Here is a 13,705-nt window from a genome sequence, read left to right on the forward strand (position 1 = left end):
CTAGTCATCACCACTCACCGCCAACTCTTGAGCTACTCATTTACCAACGAATAGTGGGATTGACCGTCACATTATAACGCCCCCACGGCTGAAAGGGCGAGCATGTTTGGTGAGACGGGGATTTGAATCCGCGACCCGCAGATTGCGAGTCGAGTACCTTAACCACCTGGCCATGCCGGCCTACGGAGTCATGACCCTCAGTGTTGTTAAATATAAACTTCAATTCTTCTTCTATATGTCACCACAAATCATAATATAGGCAAAGCTAACGATTATATTTACCTTCTTTATTTTTACGTCTACAGCAAGAAAAACTGAAAAGTCTACATGCGTAGTTGCTATTAGTAAAATAAAGTAAATATATATCGTTTAACTTTCTATCATACGGGGAGTTACGTGAAACTACACAGGTAAAGAAATAAGTACAGAGAGATTTATATAGCTTCGTAAAAAAATATGTTTCCTGTAAACTGACTTTTCGTTAGGTTATTGTCATCGATCAAACTGTACAGGGGGACATATTCTAAAGATGTAAATTTCTCACAATGATTCGCCTTTTCATATCCACCTCACCGGAACTAAATAATCTACAATATCTTAAGACGGTTTTCTAAATGACCTTACCCCTAATATTTGAATAACCAAGCCAGGTTTTTAATAAAAACAAGTCCTTCTTTTTTGTAAATATAATTTCGTTCCCCACTTAAAAACTGAGATGCAGAGAAGGCATACTTGAAATGATCGGTTGCTATCTAACATAGCTTTGTTCTGACGGCATAAAGTACGAATAGATAAGTACACTAATGTAAATAACATTAATTCTGATAGTCAGTCTTTCTGCTGTGTCTTTAATTTTATTGTTCTTGTGATGCTATAGTGTCACAAAAACCTTTATGATGCCAGTTCCAAGGTGAAGAAAAAAAATCTTGTATTTTATTTTCATTTACAAATTCAAATCCCAATATTTTAAACTGATAGGCGCGATTGAATCATTTCAAATGGAACCTTGGACTAAATTAACATCAAGTATTTTGCAATATAACTTTGTGGATAAACCTGAAATTCAACTTCCCGCTGATTGATTTCTAGATTATATGAAACTGCTATGAAATTTGGTATTTAGTATTTTATTTCAACCTGAACCATATCTTATACAACACATAGGCTAAATGACTAAGCCAGAGATCATTAGAGTTCAATCATAGTCATCCTTAATTTATAACTGTTTACCAAAAATAGAACAACTAGTCAACAAAACACGCCGTCTATTATATGTGTACTCTTAACTGAATAATGTGATTGGCTGTCTCAGTAGCATACACGGCGTGGACTTTGGACCTTACGATGTGCATACCGGTAAATTTACCATTATAGACCACATCGAAACTTGGATGTATTACAAGTTTTCAAACTTGTTTACAAATTGATGTTATCGAATAGTAGTACACAAAAGTCCAAAAATGGTCCGACAGTGACAAACAAATACTCTGAATAACCAAAAGACACAAAGAAAGTACATACCTAGAAAATGTGAATACAAATAAAAAATTTGCGCACTATTCAGTACTTTTGATATTAGTCTATCAAAATAATTGATCTAACTGACCAACATCTAAGTCAACTCAACAGATTAGAATGAATGAAATATTCTGTTAAATTTATATTTGATTTTCCAAACGAGAAAGTGTAATATTCCTAAAATTTTCTATTTGAGATAAATATAGTAATTCCTAAGTAACCTATAAATCCAGCGAAAAGACATGTTGACAGATCAGTACAAAACTGGTAAATCTCTACACACACACATCATTGCAAGTCAAATTATTTTCGTAATCTGATCATCCTAAATAATTATGCCATTTCTAAAAATATTCAAACTCAACTAGTCTTTAAGCTCTCTACACAACTTCTCTTTACGCTTGCTCATTTTTTTAAATATACGTGAATCCGAACTAAAAGTGAAAAAAAAATCTATTCATGTTCCGAATTTCTAGTTTTGAAAAATTATGTAGGGTAAATGAAACATTTTTTCTAGAATACTACTGTGTCAGAAGCAAGCTACTAGTTTCAAATACGAGTTTAAAATTTTCACTAAATCCTCTGTTCATTGGTTAAACTGCTAATTTGATTTCGCTGACATGCAGATCACGCATTTTTTTATATCTCGCAGAAATCAAGAAAGTAAATATGATGTAGGACTGCTACCTTAACTTTAGATCCGATAAGTAGGACTGCTACCTTAACTTTAGATCCGATAAGTAGGACTGCTACCTTAACTTTAGATCCGATAAGTAGGACTGCTACCTTAACTTTATATCCGATAAGTAGGACTGCTACCTTAACTTAAGATGCAATAAGTAGGACTGCTACCTTAACTTTAGATCCGATAAGTAGGACTGCTACCTTAACTTTAGATGCAATAAGTAGGACTGTTACCTTAACTTTAGATGCAATAAGTAAGACTGCTACCTTAACTTTAGATCCGATAAGTAGGACTGCTACCTTACCTTTAGATGCAATAAGTAGGACTGTTACCTTAACTTTAGATGCAATAAGTAAGACTGCTACCTTAACTTTAAATGCGATTTTCACCAGTTACGATTCTTGTCATGAAAAAGCAAAAAGCTTTAACATGAACCTTTTGTTATTATAAAAGAAAAACTGGATATAGGCCAATTCCTTATTTTTGTGGGGATATTGAAAAAATTCACTTCTTGTGGTTGGGGGTCCATTTTACTTTATAAGGTTTGATTAACCGATTAAATGTTGCATTTATAAATTGCATTTAAATCACTAAAATCGTCATTTAAATGCTCTCGACATGAATCGGGAAGGCCGTGCGCCATGCGAATTATTTAGAAAAATGGCACAAATAAACACGAATAAAAGTTTTACAGGTATAAGTGATCTGATCAGCCTGAATAATCATACTATTTCTCAAGATGTTCGAACAATCACCTTCACAAACGTTGGAAGGGAAATTTTACTCCAATGACAATCAGTGAAGTTGAACTATTACGGGATATTCCTCTGTCTATAATTCCTCATTTCCAGAAAAAGGAAAGTGAAATTTCCTGAAATATCTTCCTTGTAACAACAAAAAATTCAAAATTCTTACCTTAGATCGAAGTTGTTGAAAAAATAACAAACGAAGTCGCGTTTTGATTATTCAGATTTGTGACCGGTCGTCCGCAAGTGTCTTTTTTCACTGGATCACGTGAATAATTATTATATATCATTATTCATTCAAATGACAGCTCGTTATAACTGGTGATACATAGGGGTATCCGTTTCCCCCAATGGGAACCGTCTTGCTTCACCTTTCTCTTATACACTTAAACCACATTAGAGGTGTTTACCGAACGCTTATTCATCACCATGTAAAACCTATCTTTCCAAAGATATTTATTTATATAACGTTATTACTTTATTTAGCTGCATTGCAGAAACTTAAAGGATATGTTCCTGTGCTGTGGTCGATGTTATTATGAGAAATACAATCACATTCTACATGAATCTTATCATTCACTTTTGTGTACTATCGACGTATTATTCATGATGAACAGAACAGACGTTATTCCATTATTTAAAGTATTTGTATAATATTTTATGGCAGTCTGGACAAATTAAGACTAATATTAACATACATTGTCGGACTTCCTTGAATAAATCTTAATGCGGGTATCTGATCCAAATACGAACAATCATACCAGATTTTTGACATTTCTTTCCTTCTTTCAAGATCGATTTAAATACTTTTCGTTGTCGTATTCATTTGAAAACTGAGAAATTAGCAAAGAGAAACGACAGATCCAGTTTCTAGGAGGATGAAGAATCGCTCTATTGCAAACATTCCGTTTATGAGGGTATCTCATATATCTTTTCGAATCTTCCATTCCATATTACTCTAGACCTTCTGTAGCTAAGTTCATGTAAAACACGTTTTATTGTTGTAGGTACTTTCTAATATCAAAGTAATCTATTGGACTAGCATACCAAACGTTGAAGTTAGCAACAACAACGGCCAATGGAAATATTTTCCATCTTCTATCCCTATCACTTAAAATTCAATTCTCATATATGATCGTTTTTACTAGTGAAACTATAAGTCGAAAGGGGGGAGGGCATTATCATTTACTAGAAGGAAGTTCTGACCAATTGCATCTTCGTATGACAACCCTAATGATTCTCATACTGCATTATTATACCGTATGTCATTTATAGTGTCATTTTGTATAATATAAGGTCAATATGGCCATAAATAATGATTCCTGTTCAGACCAGTGTGCCACCACAGTCGCATGTATGAGAATACATTCTTCCTCATATCATTTCACTTATTCACATAATCTTGAAACGAATGAAGACAAAATGGTTTTATGAATGTATTAGAGAAAAGTATATTGTTGGTCGTCTGACATCCCCCCAGTGGCACAGCGGTATGTCTGCGGACTTACAACGCTAGAATCCGGGTTTCGATACCCATGGTTGGTAGAGCACAGATAGCCCATTGTGTAGCTTTGTTCTTAATTACAAAACAGACAAACAAACAAATCGTCTGACATAAAATCTAACCTTATGAAACCTTTTCATGATTGTTCTGTCCTAAGCTACTGATTGAGTTGTGAAGCTGAGACCTGCATATTGCACCAAAAACCCATTGTGTTAAAATTCGATTGTCGTGCAAGGTTGTCCACAATACTCCATCGTGTCCAAGTCTCCGGATAAGTGGTCTGAAAGCGAGTCCACGTTATGTTAATCAAACTTTTTGAGACATTTGGCATTCCTACAAGACCTGTTGTGTTTGGTCACCAATTACTCTTTACGTCACGGAAATATCTAAATGTCCTGATATGTACACTATCAATCTGGATTATTTTAAACTACTTTAGTTCTACTGTTAACTAAGAACACACTGCGTTTCCTTCACTTTTATATAAATATCACTAAAGTTTACTTATTAGATCCCATTACTAGCTAGCTGGTACTTCTTTTGAATAAAAATGAACACAGAGATGTCACTGACAATATCTAATAATAGTAGTTGTCATAACCGGAGTATAGTAACTTCCGATTGTTCCTTAATAATTTTCAACAGTCAGTTTGAAAATCCATATGTCTGCAAAACTTATATTCAACATATAAATACAATGTAGAAGCCCTGTAAAAATAAGAAAGAGTTGGTGTATTCTAATGTTTCGTGGTACAGATATTACTTGTGAAACTATAGAATACTATAAATACACACCAAGCAATACCCAAGGTTGTTCTAGAAAACAAAACTGTAAAAAAAAAAGATATAAAAACAACAGCTTTACGGTGCAATATTTCTTCCCGCAGAAAAAGAAATTTTAAACGTTTCATTAGCTGTTAAGTTAGCTTTGTTTTTGGAAGTCTGGTTGCAGTTGCTTTAGAAAAGCAAAATATTTTTAGTTCCAAAAAAAAAAATAGACGTAAGTAAAAACAGATATAAATTGTTGTTTGTTGTGAGCTTTGGTATTATCTATTTATCTTCTTGTCAAAGAAAGTAAATAGATAAGATAGGTTTAACTGAGTTTACTTTAGATTGTGCACAAATAGCTTTGTCCACTAATTTGCTGTAAAATTTAAAAACACTACTCATCTTATTAGATAAAACTGATTCATTTCTGTGCGTGATTTTTCAGATTTTTTCGTATAAATGAACATTTCGTTTCTGTGTGTTCTAACATCAAAACACTAATTCTGATATGCTCAACATGTGTTGTTAGAGAACATTCATTTATAGTTGTTCGAAGGTTATCTTGAGGTAGCTTTTGTAGAATGATAAAACTATCTTACAAACTAATATCCTTAAGAAGAAATGGTTTTTCATTTAAAACTATTGATATAATGTTAGGAGAAGAGACACTGATATATTTAAAATTCTTTCTTTTTACATTCAAACATTTAATCGTGTAACATTTTTAATGGATTCTTTAAAACTGCAAAAGAAATCTGACAAATAGAAAATACAGAGCTCACTTTGATGGTTTCTTGTCTAAAAGTCTACCACTACATAATACACTAACTTTATTTGTTTATTTTAGAGAAAAGCCACATTGTGCTATCTGCTTTGTCCATCGCGGAAAACCAAACCTCCGATTTTTGTGTTGTAAACTGTCCCGGGGGGACCACTAATTCCACTTTTTCTCTTATAATACTTCCTCTTTTGATTTCCCGTTCCCATTTTAGTTGAAGTTAATCGCTAACGTAGGCGTAAATAGTTCATACATTTTGGCACTTTTTATGCTTTATAAAAACCTGTCAAGGAGGGGATTCCCAGGACCACATCAGGCATGGCATTATGTGTGAGACACCACATCATCCACATCATTATAACGTCAAGCTATGTAGGATCCGAATAGGAAAGCCCGGAAGACTCTTATGAAAAATAATTCAAACTTAGCGCAAACCTATGCTTGGAATTATTACGAAAAAAGTCTTTGTTAAAACAGACTGAAGATACAAATTATCTGTAGGGAAGATAACGAATTTGCCTCAAAAGAATCATAAGTGTGTATGCAATCACATGATCATCGTAGGTTTTAATCTTTTAACCAAAGGCACCAATGTGTAGTGTGTTTGCTTAGTTACATGTAGTGGATTCAGAAGTAATATGTAGCATGTTCCTGGGATAGGAAATTTTATATTTATTTTGTGCCTTGCCAGTTTTGTACGGAATAGTTTTGGTTTGCCGTCATTTTGACGCGCTTTCACACAAGTTTTTCTTCAAATTTTGGGCCATTTCCATGATTTGTGTCAAACGGTTTTTTGCACGGAAATGTATTAGAAAAAATCATGGTAACTCATATATGTTCTACTTTAGTTTCATTTTAGAAACTATAGAAATATTGTTACTCAGAAAGAAATGTTCACGTTCAATGTAGATATTTTCATGCAAACTGGAACGTTTGCCAAATTAGCAATGTGTATTAACTACTCTGCGCAAAAGTGTATATGCCAGTTCATTTCAGACAGCATATTACAAGGCCATGCCCCTCTTTGACTAAGAAAGAAACAACATAAAAAGACGGTTTGAAATCCAAATTTGCTCACTCTAATCTATTTAATAAATAGTAAATAATAGTAAATATTAGTTAGACAAACAATTTTGCACACATTGTTTAGAACGACCATTTACATCTTTTGCCAATCTTTAAAGATGCCTACGTAGCCAAACCTGAAAGAGTCCCAAACCTCCATGACTCCCCCCTATTAGAAAGTCCCAGCATAAAATGTTTGAAAATCTAAGTGAAGATACTTATTTTAAAAGATCTCTTTCATGTGTTCATGCAAGGTTTCATGTAAATTAGTGCGGCCAATCCTGAGGTCCTCAAATACTCCTTGGTGCTCCACTTTGGGACCCAAATTTGAAAAATTTTGAAAATCTGAAAATATAAATCCAAATACTAATTTAAACGATCCCTTACATTTCCATGTGAACTTTCATTTAAGTCCGTAGATCCAGTCCCAAAAGCCTTAAAACCCATTTGACCTACATATGGAGGATCGACTTTGTTTTATTCCGAAATTTTGAATTAAGGTTAAGGTTTTGAACGTCTTTTTAGCTATTAGTACTAGTTTCAAATAAATCAATTCAGTTTGTTTTAGTGCTAAACTACACAATGAGCTATATGTATTGTCTACTACGAGGAATCGAACTTCGAATTTTAACGTTGTAAGTCTGTACCCTTACCAATGATCCACTGGGGGACACATTGGTTCAGTCGAACTAGAAAACCTTCAACGCCGTTGGCCCCATTTTCGAGTCCTTTCCACAACTCTTTCAAAAATGTTCTTCATATTTCGTTTATATTTTCGGGGGGGGGGGCAGAAAAATCAAAAACTGTGGAAGGAATTCATAACTGACATAAACATAGATACATAGGTACAATTGAGAATTATCATAAACGTTTCTCTATTCTGAAATTTATATTTGTTATTTTAATTCTTTTTAACTCTGACAATTACTACTCTCGTCATCAAGATATATCTGAAACCTAATGCTCTGTGCCTTTGATAACGTTATTTCCATTCATTATGACTACAGTTATAGATATTATTGTAAAGTTTCGGTTATGCGATCGTTTTGATTTCTCTCTTTCTTTTTCTTTTTTCATCTACAGATAAATTACTTCCAATGTTTTAGAAAACCGTAGAATGAACTACTCAAACATCAAACCTTATCGTGTATAACACCTAGACTGGAGAAGCATGATCTGTTTGATTGATAGTTTGTGTGATATTACATTACAATGAGATTGATAATAACCTATATCACATCTTTCTTCACTGGCTCCTTGAGAATTTATAACACACAAAGCCTCTGCCGACCTGATGAACGGTGGCACTGATCGAAAGGCTTCTTCAGCAGTGTTATGCAACACGCAAAGTATGGCGATAGAAATATTTGTGTACTATTGATACAATAATGTAACCTAAAAACTCGCTCTATTATATGATACAAATAAATAAAAGTAATTTTTAGGATTACCTTAGAAAATGGTATAAAAACTCTATTTATACACTTTGTAAATGTACCTCTTTAAGCACAAAGCTACATAATGGGCTTATTTTAGCGTTATAAGCCCTCAAACTTAACATTGAGCCAGTAGACGGCACTTCTTTGAAGTAGTAGCAGTGAATGATTTGTTTGTTTTACCATACACACATAGCCCATTGTGTAACTTTGGAATTAACTACAAACAAACAACTAAAAATAAGCCATCAAACACGTATCCACGTTTTTCTAACAAACATCAAAATCTACAGAATTTATACATTAGTTCTTCATAAACCAAATTCATCATAAGGTATAGTTTTCTGTTGTGTAATTGAATTTCCAGAAGTGATTAAAATAACAAACTTGGAGCTTTTTGTTACAGCTTAGCGAAAGTCTATATAGTCTACTTCATAATGTTATATCTCCAATGATATTCAACATTATAAATAATTAGGCAATTTTGTCTATGTTTTAGGTTTGGCTGATTTAAGGGCAAAATGTGATTAAAGATGTTATAAGAAACTTTCAAGTTAGTTTGCAATTAATTTACGTACCTGAATGCATACATGTGTTACGACTATCTTGGTACTATTTAGATATTGTTTACTGTAAATGAGATCTTCTTAATAAGCACGGTTATTTATCAGCTTGACAGAAATGTATTTCCGAATGTTCCATCAAGTTAAATTATACGTTACGAGACTTATAGAGCTGTAACCAAGGTAACATTAAAACACTCTACGAAACTTTGTAATCTCTACACTGTTACTAGGATTTGAACTTGGCATTACGTAAATAATGTATTGTTTCTTAAATTTGAAATAAGGTCTGAGTACTAACATGGATGCAGATTTTTGTTACACTAGGATGGAAATGTTATGTCAGAGTACAGTTCGTAATATTATCATATAGATTGTACCTACACACCATAATCATGACAAATAGAAAAACGAAAACTATAAGCCCAATACAGTTTCGTAAATATAGTAAGATAAGCGTGGAACTTAAATTGTTTTGCGCACGATAAGGAAATTGTTATGTAAATACAGCTATAATACTGCTGCCATTAGCATATAAACAATATAATCATGAAACAACTGCATTAACTGAATATATTTATAAGGCACATATCATTAATATTTTATTCATATATAATCATATAAGCTTATCATTTTGTTCCTACTATCGTATTTTAGCTTTATGTAATGTAGGAGACGGAATACAGTAATTATTTTTCCGCGTAAGTCTATAAATCAGTTTTAAAGTGTTTGAGTTTAATGCTCTAAGTTACAAAAGTTAGTTTTATATAGTAGGAGTAATGTATAGCTCAGACTATAAAAATAAAACAAGTTTTGAGTGGTTATCAAACTTACCACACAAACATTATTTATTTCTAACCTTTTAATTCAAATTTCTAGTTTTATCATTCAAACGTAAATTAATACAAGGACGTTTCCTGAAAAGTAACCAAGGAAATCAGTCATGATGAAGAATATTGCATTAATTTGTCAATTAGCAATCAGTTTCAACTGTCTTCCTAACGAAATTTATTAGCATGGTAGCTAAAGCAATTTTCTGGAAAGCAGATTGGCGAGTTCGGGTCCTGTTTTGTCAAACTTTTTTTATGGAACCCAGACAATCTTCTGGTTAATCTTTAGAAGCCTATAATTACCGGACAATATTCTGGTTACTCTTTAGAAACCTATAATTACCGGACAATATTCTAGTTACTCTTTAGAAGCCTATAATTACCGGACAATCTTATGGTTACTCTTTAGAAACATATAATTACCGGACAGTATTCTAGTTACTCTTTAGAAGCCAATAATTACCGGACAATCTTCTGGTTACTCTTTAGAAGCCTATAATTACCGAACAATCTTCTGGTTACTCTTTAGAAGCCTATTATTACTAGACAATCTTTTGATTACGCTTTAGAAGCCTATAATTACCGGACAATCTTCTGGTTACTCTTTAGAAGCCTATAATTACCGGACAATATTCTAATTACTCTTTAGAAGCCAATAATTACCGGACAATCTTCTGGTTACTCTTTAGAAGCCAATAATTACCGGACAATCTTCTGGTAATTATTGGCTTCTAAAGAGTAACTAGAATATTGTCCGGTAATTATAGGCTTCTAAAGAGTAACCAGAAGATTGTCCGGTAATTATAGGCTTCTAAAGCGTAATCAAAAGATTGTCTAGTAATTATAGGCTTCTAAAGAGTAACCAGAAGATTGTCCGGTAATTATAGGCTTCTAAAGAGTAATTAGACAATCTTTTGGTTACGCTTCAGAAGCCTATAATTACTGGACAATCTTCTGATTACTCTTAAATATCTATAGTATAAAGTATTATACAGTATTTATAATTAAATTGTCAATAACTGGATTCTGAAATTTACAAGTCATCCTGGCATAATTCAAGAATTACCCCCTTCACAATTAATGAAGTGAGAACTGAAATTTGATGCCTTCAATAGACCCGATAAGTTAGTTGGTTAAAGATCCGCACGGCAAGTAGAGTTGCAGGTTTGATCACATGCCGATTTCAGTTTTCACACCTTTAGAACATCTAAAAATTACAGGACCCACCACTCTTAAAAATGTCCATGATTTAGTTACCAGAGTTGTAGGTAAACGTAAATTTTATTGATGGTCAGCATGTAAGTTGCTTTCAGGCAAAACAGTGCTGTTTGTATTACTTTAGTAGTACTTAGGTTTCCTCTGATATGATACAACTATGTCTTTCTACAGAGTGACTTAATAGTTGATGTCAAAAATGTAATGACAAAGTGGGCTATTTAATTAGTTTGTATATTATAATGTTCAAAGTATGGCTGAGTTCCAACCTTGTTCCTCTAAACTTGGATGATCTTATCCTGATGGCTGATTTTGACATATCGTATCCCTTATTGGTGAGATGAGCTTTAAATGCTTTTGGTTTTCTTACGGATGGGATGATAAGAAGTTGTCAGGGAGTTTTGGTAATTTTGGAAATTCCAGACTACACCAGTCTTCTGGTTGCATTCTACAAACAGTCCGGTCACATGAAACGAAATTAGGTGTGTCCGTTTCCTTTCATTATTTAGTGGTTCTCATCTTGTTATCAACAACAAGAGAGCAAGTATGTTAAGTGTACATAAAATTATTTGCTGAACAGTATCGTCAGCCAAAATCAAACAAGCACAAGCAACAAGTAAAGAGTGGATAAAGTGGATAAAGAATATATTTATGTGCATTTTCTTGCTTATTGTATGTTCTTTATTCAGAAAAAGAAATTATATGTGACCTAAATATTGTTCTGTTGTAGATATATTTTGATATTTGTTTGCTGTTAGCAAAGAAGAGGAAGGTTAGAATGTCCTGTGTATGTCTTTGTAAGGGTCAAATGACATATATTTTCAACTGTTATATATCGCAGTAGTTCTGAGAGGTTATTTGAAAGAATTCAGTTTTGCTATCAAATCCCAGAGATGTATTGCTTATTTGTAACAATGAGAAATTTCAAAGACACTGACAAATTGGGAGTCGTTAAGTTGGTTGAGGAAACCTTTTGGAAAGCAAGCTATCTTCTCTAATATTCGTCACGGATAAAAGACGGGAAACTGCCAGATGGTCAGAGATGAATGCTATACAGAGAAAAAGTTAATGTTTTTGAGAACAAATAGCATTCTTGTGGATAAATGTTGTTTTTCTCAGTAACTAGATCTTTCAACATATATATTTACTGTTTTCGAGCTAGCAAGCCTTCTAGTATACATTCATCTTTACCCCGCTTTGGAAAACTTTCAGTACCTGTCACTGTATATGTCCGTAGATTGTTTAGAATACAGTTATTGTGGCTTATTTTGAGTCGTGTAAATCCTATGATAAAACATGGTAAGCAAATATTGAGTGTAGTTCAGCAATAGAACAGTGTAACATAAATATATTAGTGTAGTTCAGCAATAGAACAGTGTAACATAAATATATTAGTGTAGTTCAGCAATAGAACAGTCTAACATATCTATATTTTTTAAATATTTCTCTGTCAAAAAAAAAATATGCCCCCCCCCCCAATAGCACAGCGGTATGTCTGCGGACTTACAACTTACATAGCACAGATAGCCCATTGTGTAGCTTTGTGCTTAATTACAAATAAACAAAAAAATATGTTATTTATCTTTTTTATCACCTGTAAATGTAAACATGTCTGTATGTCACGAAAGGATTTACACACATACACATGCAATGTGCTTCAAATGTGAAATCATGATCTTACCCCTAAACGCATATTAAACTGAATGATTTATCTTGAAACAATGCAAAGCCTACAATTACTTCCCTAACTCTGAGTGATTTATATTCTTTTCCTTCCATAGCAATCCCTTTCATAACGGATTTTGACACGAATTGTTAAACTAACCGACAATCTAAGTTCATTATTTACATCCTTCTAGACTTATAAAATACAAAGAAGATATTGAAAGTGCCATAAAATTTTAATTAATCAAACTAAAGACTCTACACTAATGATCACGTTCATATTGTACTGTTTACTCTAATGCTAGATATAAGGAAAATGTTTTTTTTTCATGCTGATAAGTTTTAAAATTATATTGTGACGTATTCCAAGATTGTTTTTTAAAACCGTGAAACTTTTGTCATAGTGATCATAAAACATAAATCAATTTTGTTTTTTATTTGACACCATTTTTTATGGAAATTTTTATCAAATGGTGGAGTATTTCGCGAATATTTTCCAAAATACATCTAGGGAACTAGTGAGGCCTTAGTGTGGGTATAGATGATAGATTATTCATTAGGAAGTCCTGATCCTAAAATGTGATCTTCGTGTCTGAAGTATTTCGACTTTATTTTCTTTATTTTCGAATTGATTTTATTCATTAGCAGAAAGAATTATATTTGTTTGCGTCTTTCGTTTTTTTTTCGAACTCAAATTTTGCATGACGTGTTCTGTAAATAACAAATCGGAGCATTCCTATTTAGAAAAATGTATATATCTAATGAACCAGAATCATGTCATTAGGGGCAGATTTTGAAGGCCCGTACTGTCTATTAACAATTAATTTTGTACGGTCTAAATAAAGGTTGGCTTATACTTGACTTATAAAATGTCGTAAGTGTAACTGTCAGTATAATAATGGTTGGAGACGGCTTGAATGAGTAATGAAGAA

This window comes from Limulus polyphemus, unplaced genomic scaffold, assembly GCF_000517525.1.
Source record: "Limulus polyphemus unplaced genomic scaffold, Limulus_polyphemus-2.1.2 Scaffold9, whole genome shotgun sequence".
NCBI classification, from domain to species: domain Eukaryota; kingdom Metazoa; phylum Arthropoda; class Merostomata; order Xiphosura; family Limulidae; genus Limulus; species Limulus polyphemus.